We start from the raw sequence: 7413 nt of genomic DNA, 5'->3' as shown, positions 1-7413 counted from the left end.
GAACAAGGGTAACAAATAAGTATTTTCCAAAGCGTATATTTAGAATTGCAGCTGTCGCTGATGTGAGTTCATCTGTCCTGGTGACACGAGAGTGAAGAGTTCATGTAATGCCTTAAAAACCAGAATCTTGGGATGAGAAAAGCAAGATCAGCTGCAAATGGCAAATCTGTTCTGACTCTCTCTCATCACTTGAGGCAGCTTGCTTGTGGGGTTTTCCTCCACAGGCAGTTACAGTGCTTCAGTGGAATTGATGCTTTAAGTAAACAAAAATGAGAAGCATTGCTGTATTGCTGCAGATGGACTAAGGTCTGAACTTGGTAGTTTTTAGAGAGGTAGCTTGCTGCACTTTCGTACAGCTGTGTGAGGAGTTTGGTGTTTTGTTCTCAGCTATTGTTGGTCTACCCTGAATACTTAAGGTGAATATTCTAGAGGTGAAGATAGCAACAGTGGAATAACCTAGATGAGAATTTTACAGTTATCTTCTCTTAAAATCAAGCACTGTTCAGTATCAATTAAGCTGCTCAATATAATGAGATTTATCAAATTACAAACCTGATAATGTCAGTCTGAAAATTGTATCAGTTTACTTTTCAGAATAAGGCTGCTGAGGTCATAAATTTACATGTTATTAAAACAGTTCATAGCAGTAATATAAATATTTTTTTCTCATTGCTGCATGTGCTGGCGCAAGAATTCCAGTACTTTGGTGGTTCTTGCTGCTGCTGGAGCTGCTGCTCCTCAATTTTTAAGCCACTCGTGTAAGTATCACAACTAAAATGATAATTTAATTTTGTCCAAATCTTTTTCCCTTGTTTCTTTCCCTTGTAGCATACAGAAGTCTTAAACAGTTGCATACTGTTTTTTCCTCCACCTGCTTCTCTCCATGCAGTGTTGGCTTTTATGGGTGAGCCTGTGCCATTTGCCACTTCTGATGTCTGATCTTGTGCTGGGATGATCTACAGTGTAACTCTGTCTTAAGCTGGAAAGTTTACTGTTTGTGGTTACTTAAAGAGGAAATGGTAGTTTCACATGGACTTTTTTGTCTTACTTGCTTTTGGGTTTGTATTTTATGTAGAAAATTTTCCAATTGACATGGCAACAATAAAATTGGCAGTTTGCTGATACCAGAAATGTTTTTATTTTTAACCTGGAAGAGAGCACTGTTCGTGCCTGTTACACATGAACAGTTCCTTGGCCTCACCTGCTCTCTGCTGCTCGATGCTGTTCTGCCTGTGTTGTCCAACCCTAATGGCTGCTGCTGTTCCTCTGTCAACAGTGACCTCTGTGCTCCTCTAACTCATTAATGGGGCATGGGCTGCTCGCTCTGTAGTTGTCTGTGTAATTCTCTCTTGAACAAAGGAAGCTCCCACTTGGGACTGCTGCTCGGATGAGGAGCTGATGAACGAGCAGTGCTCGTTAACACTGGCAGCAGTTTGCAGAGAAGGCAGGGAGGGCGAGGAGCCCGGGTGGAGCTGTAGCGGGACACTGAGTGCTGTGGCTGGGCCAATGTCACACCTTGGTGCTGCTTTAGGGGCGGGTCCTGTTCCCTCCTTCCCTGTGCCTCGCTTTCTTCTTCTGTCCTTTCTGCTGCTTTGTTTGACAGCTTTCCTTGTGGAAATGGTGAGTGGGCACAGGGTGGGCAGGCCCATAGGATGAGGTGCAAGGCTGTAAGGACGTGCAGGACTGGGGCCATCTCTTAGCCGCGAGCTGTTACAGGCTCTCTCCTCTCTCCTTCTCCCCTTCGCTCCAGTGACATTTGAAAACAGAACTCAAACATGAGAGGAGCAAATGCCTTCAAGATAATTTAGGTTCTGCAAGATCTGTGAAAGACAAAAAAGAAGAGAGAGACCTCAGATGCCCCCACAAGATGGGAAAGGCTGGGATATGAACTCTTGATGTTAGAGCCCAGAGTATTCCTTTGGGATAGATTACAACTCGCAGTTACTGACAATCTCCTCTTAGAGCTCAGAGTTCCTAAACATGGGATGTTTTGATATCTCTGGACCTTGCTCTATTTTTACTCTTGTGTGGACTGGGGAACTTGCTGTAGCTGTTTGCCTCAAATACAGACCATCAGTTTGACTCTTCAAGACCTTGTTAAGAGGCTGTCTGCAAGCAAGTGTGGAATCTTTTTCCCTGAGTCTGTTTCTTGGCCTCCTGAGGCTGGACCTAGGTCTGAGACTAGAGCTTGTGTGTGGTAACTGTGCCTGTAGAGAGGTGAGCAAGGAGAAGGGGTGAGCATAAGGTCTGCGTAAAGCTCTCAGAAATCTTTCACAGAAAGATTTAACCTGGCAGAATTTCTTAATTCTGTATGACAAACTGTTCTTGTTTTAAAATTTAGCTGGCGTGGGAAGAGGAGGGTGGAATTGATGCATACAGTTTGGATTTGTGGAAGATGGAGCAGCCTGTGCCCAGGATTGAACTTCCAGGATCATTACTAGCAATCAGAATCACCACCAAAGCCATCACTGGGAGTAGAAACCAGTTTTCATCTTTTTTGAGCCATGCTAAAGAGATACACCTCTGGTGTTTCAGGAATGCTTTAGCCAGATGTTTCCACCTGCTAGATCCTGCTGGAGCAAACACTGACTGCACTGTTGCAAATAGAAACTCGGGAGGGTAGAGATGAATCTTCTGAACTTATTATGGTATAGAGGTGCATTGCAGCTGATACTGGGCATTTTCATCATGAAATCTGCGTCTCTTGGATTTATGTTTTTTCCTGGAATTTCAGGTTATCTTCCCTGTGCTATGAGAAAAGAACAGTCTGCTGATTAACTGAATGGAGACTTTTGCCTTGGGCAAATTCTGGAAAAGAATTGGCTATAAACTTTTAGACATGAGACTGGGATTGAATTCTGTCCATTGTGTGAACTGAGGGGCTGGAGATTCTCATCCTCTGTTTTTGCACAGGGTAATTGTACTAGAGAAATTAAAAAAGAAAGAAAGAAAGAAAGAAGATACGTTTGTAATAAAGCCTCATTTCTAGGCAGTTTCACTGGGGGAAAACTCATCTTTCATGCCACTGTGGTATGGAGGAGAAATACGAAAATGCTATAGATAGAGAGTCCCTTTTTCTCAAATCCTGGGGATTTTCAAGAGTAATTAGTGAATGCTTTATGTTATTCTGTGAGTTTTGAAGAGATGCAGTGGATTAATTTCAATAACCTTCTGAGACAGTAATTTATTGCATATTGTATGTTACTTATGTGAGAAACTGAATTCTCACTCTTTTGTCCAAAGCTCTTTAGACAGGGATTGGCAACTCTCTTCCCTGGGATATAAATTTGTCCAATCCATAGTCAAATGAGAACTGGCTGTTTTGCTCCATCACCTGGGAGCTTAGATCCAAGGGATCATTGTTTGGCTTCTGCCTTCTGCCCTCAGGGAGGGAAGAGGCAAATGAGGCCCCTGGGACTGTGCAGGAGGTATTGGGTGACCCTGTGTGGCACCGGTGCCAGGCAGAGCCCCTGGGACAGGGATGTTATCCAGGGACAGGACTGCCCTGAGCAGCTGAAGGGCTCCTGGGCACCCCAAGCCCTGGGGGTGAAGGGTGTTAGGATCAAGGGTTTGGTTGGACGGGGTTTAGAGATGCCCAAATGTATGGGGCTGAGGTAGCTCTTAGGTGTGACCTGCTAAAGGTTTGGGAAGCTTTTGGTGTGAAACAGTGCATTGCCCCTTGTTTAAAAGGTATGCGGTTATAAAAGTAGAATCTCTTAATTTCCTTTAGAACTTGAACCAGTTACACAACAGCCAAAAAAAGATTTCTAATTTTAATAAAAGTCAAATAGAGACTAGTCTACACTGCAGTGTCCCCAGGACATTTGCAAAGTTCTGGAATTCCTTCAGCTGCACAAATAAAAATTTAAAAATATTTATTGAAATTAAGTTTATTGAAAATGTCACCTGTGCAAATGGAATTGAATATAAAAGAGAAACTGGGGTTGAAGGGAAGAGCTTGTTACAGACAGGTTATCCACTTGGCTTTGTATTTCTGGTTTATGAGTGGCTGCTTTAATTTTGGTCCCTGCCAGCTGCTTCTGCACACACAGTTCAGAAGGAACATCCAAGAGAAAATGGATACTTTAGAACGCAGATTGCTGCAGCCATCACTTAATGAAATGGCTGCTGAAGGAGTCAACATCACTGGAAAAAAGCGTGTTTTGAGGGAAATCAGCTGCCACTGCTGCATGACATGTTGAATGTGCTGGTAAGACATTATGCACAATACTGAAAAGAAGGGTGCAAAATATAAACACCTGCAATTCTAAATGCTACTCTTTAGATTCTTGTAATCCATCTCCAGTGGTGATACTAAAATACAGTCTTAATAGGTTTCCCAAGTTTTGAGAGCTACTAAATTTTACATAACGTTGTTCACATTTTGTGGTCTATAACTTGTGGTTTAGTTTTAAGAATCTCACTTTTGGATAGTGTTTGAGGAATTCAGGATCTCTATTTATCCTGAATAGATTAAGCTAGATACAGGAATACTTAATCAGCACCCAGAACTTACCTCACACTAGGTATATAACAGCATAAATCTCCATCTTTCAGTTTGTTATAAAAGATAAAATCTTGCTGAAATTTGACTTCAGGAAGAACTTCTTGTGCCCATTACATCCTTGTGAGCATGAGAAAGGCAAATCTTTAAGAATGAAAAGATATAAAGCTGGGAAGTGTTCCAGTAAGGATGAAACCTTTTTCAGCCCCATTGCTTAAATGAAGGGATGTTGTGAGGGCAATCTTGGAGAATTCTGACTGGGGCAGTATCACTTTGAGGGGGGAAGAAGTTCAGCTCATCAGGATTTGGGCTGCCTAAATATTACATGTAAAATTCATAAACACAGTTACTAAATATAAAATACTAAACAGTAACATAAAATGTTTAAGCATTGAATGAAAAAAAAGTATGATTTTATCCCCCTCATATTTTAAATTGGGACATTCTTATTGCAGTTACTTATCCCTCACTTTACACACTTCTGGCTGCAGAGTTTGAGGTAAATACAGCCACCCAATTCTATCTGAAGTTTGTAGAGTGTAACAACCTGCACTGCAAAAGTTGCATTCTTTTCTGCTCTATCAAAGGAAACTACATATAATTATCAAAAAGTGAAGCTGGCCTTTCAAAAAGTGAAAGGAAACTTTTTATTATTTGACACGGGTGATCTAGTATACTGAAATTAGTGAGCCTAAAATAGATTGCCATGAAGTAAAATAGAGGGTGGAAAATGTACACTGAAGTATCTGAATAAATTTGTGAAGAGCTGTATTTGTTCAGCTGCAGAATGTTCCTCTTTCACACACTTTCTGTGCCTCTGAACAGTTTTTGTTCTATTGTGTTTCTTTGCCATATATGTTTCTAATACTTTGCGACAGATATAGAGATGATTTTAAAAAACCAACCAACCAAAGTTCCAAACTTGTGAATTGAAAGTTGGCTGTCTAAATCTTTTCCAGATAAACTCATTCCATATTCATTGATATTGAGTTATTCAAAGTGATAACTTGATTACCAGGTCTGAAACCTCTGGGAAGATCAGATACAGCAGCTGCACTGAACCTGATTGATTGCAGGTGTGTTCTGCGTGGGTACTTGGATCCACCTGCACAGCATAAATACCTACATTGCTCCAGTTCTGAAAAATAAGATTGGATTTAGCAGCATGTAGGTCGAATTAAAGAGCTGCTGGGCCCTGTGTTTTCCTCGTGAAGTTGGAGCAGTTTGATGAAGGCAGTGTTGCTGTCAGTACTTCTGCACTTGCTGATTCAGAGAGATGTAACCACTGTGTAACAGCAGGGAAGGTGCAGAATCCAATTACAGCTTTTAATGTTTGGGTTTACTGATTAGTTTTACCATTTCAAATGTTATACCTGCAGTTCACGTTTGCTTATCTTTGTTACTTACTAAATTTTAAATGGTGTAAGAACTGGAGCTGGCATTGTAAGTTTTTTCAGAAAATTTCATATCTCTCTTCAACCAAGTGAATTGGAAAGAAGGGACTAATTTGAACTTCACGGTATTTTAATGATTTTTCACTGCTATGAATTGGTTTTGCTCCCTGTAGTCTCTGCCCTTTATTGCACTAGTGCTGCAGAACAATAGTGGTGAGAGATATTGCTTTATGAACTCCAGTGCCTCAATACTGCCGTTGTCATTCATCATCTAATATAGACTAATTGATGCTACTACAGACCATTCCAGAATGAAAAAGAAACATTTCTGCTTTAGCTAGGTGATGGTCATTTCATCTGTAGTGAGCATGGAAAGCCAAATAAATATTTAATACGAACCTTTATAAAAATATATAAGCAGAAGTCTTGTTGTATGTGAAGAACTCATGGATTAGAACTAAAGAATAAAATAACTGCAAGAATTTTACGCTACAAGATGCTCCAGAGGTTTATTATTTTTCATTATATACTGTGTTTCAAATCTTACAAGTCAATTGTTTTAAGCTCATCAGGTTTAAACTGCACATTTATTTTGGCAACTAGATACAAATAATTTGTATGCAACGTGGCTTTAAAGACTTCCTCTGGAGCACTGTGGGGTAAAAAAAACGGCTTCCCCTTCCCCCTCAGTTTTAATGAAATAGAGACTTTTTATTGAGTATCTAGTGGTTATTTAAAGTTTGCTATTAACGAATTACTTCTGTATGAAAAGTCACAGTAACATTTTAACACTGCCACTAGCGTCCCTGGCAGCTTGTGGGACGGTTCTGAGTTGGCCTGTGTGGTTTGATGGCTGTGTCGCAGCCGGGACGGCGGCGTGTGGGCGGCACTGGTGTCGCACACCAGGGGAGCTCCCTGCTCCCATCCCGCTGCCAACTGCTCTCGGAGTTTGGAGGAGCAAGCAGGGAAGAGAGAAGCCCTCCTGCTACAGACCTTACTCTTCACTTTGAGGCTGGAAGGGGCTTAGAAGCTTTGCCAGAAAGGGAGCTTGGCTGTTAATATCCCTGTAGAAAATGTGGGAGAAGTATTGAAATTTTTTGATAAGGGATATGAAGATTGCTTACACATTTAGCTCCTTCACCCTCTCGTACTGTTTTCTTGGCTTTCTTAAATAGTGTGCTACCAGGCAAGACATGCACCGGGTGAATTTGTGCTTTATCCGCTCTCTGAGTGTAAAAGCTTCTGCTGTACTGTCAGATCCGTGCTGTTAATAAACGTTCCAGCAAAAACTCACCAGTGTCATCTGTTGTGGAGGGATTGGTCAGAGCCAGGTGCAGCCGTCCAGCAGCTCCAGGCTCCCGGCTGCCCGGGGAGGTGGGCCGTGTATATCCTCTGCATGGTGGGAGAGGCTGCACGGACGCGAGAGCTGCTGGGTAGAGAAAGCAATGGACAGGAGAGAGCCGCGAAACGCTTCTGTAACTCGTGAGCAGCCCCGGAGCGCTCCGCGCCCCCTCG

This window comes from Corvus brachyrhynchos, unplaced genomic scaffold (assembly GCF_000691975.1).
Source record: "Corvus brachyrhynchos isolate BGI_N302 unplaced genomic scaffold, ASM69197v1 scaffold221, whole genome shotgun sequence".
In the NCBI taxonomy this organism is placed as follows: domain Eukaryota; kingdom Metazoa; phylum Chordata; class Aves; order Passeriformes; family Corvidae; genus Corvus; species Corvus brachyrhynchos.
This window is presented reverse-complemented; position numbering follows the sequence as displayed.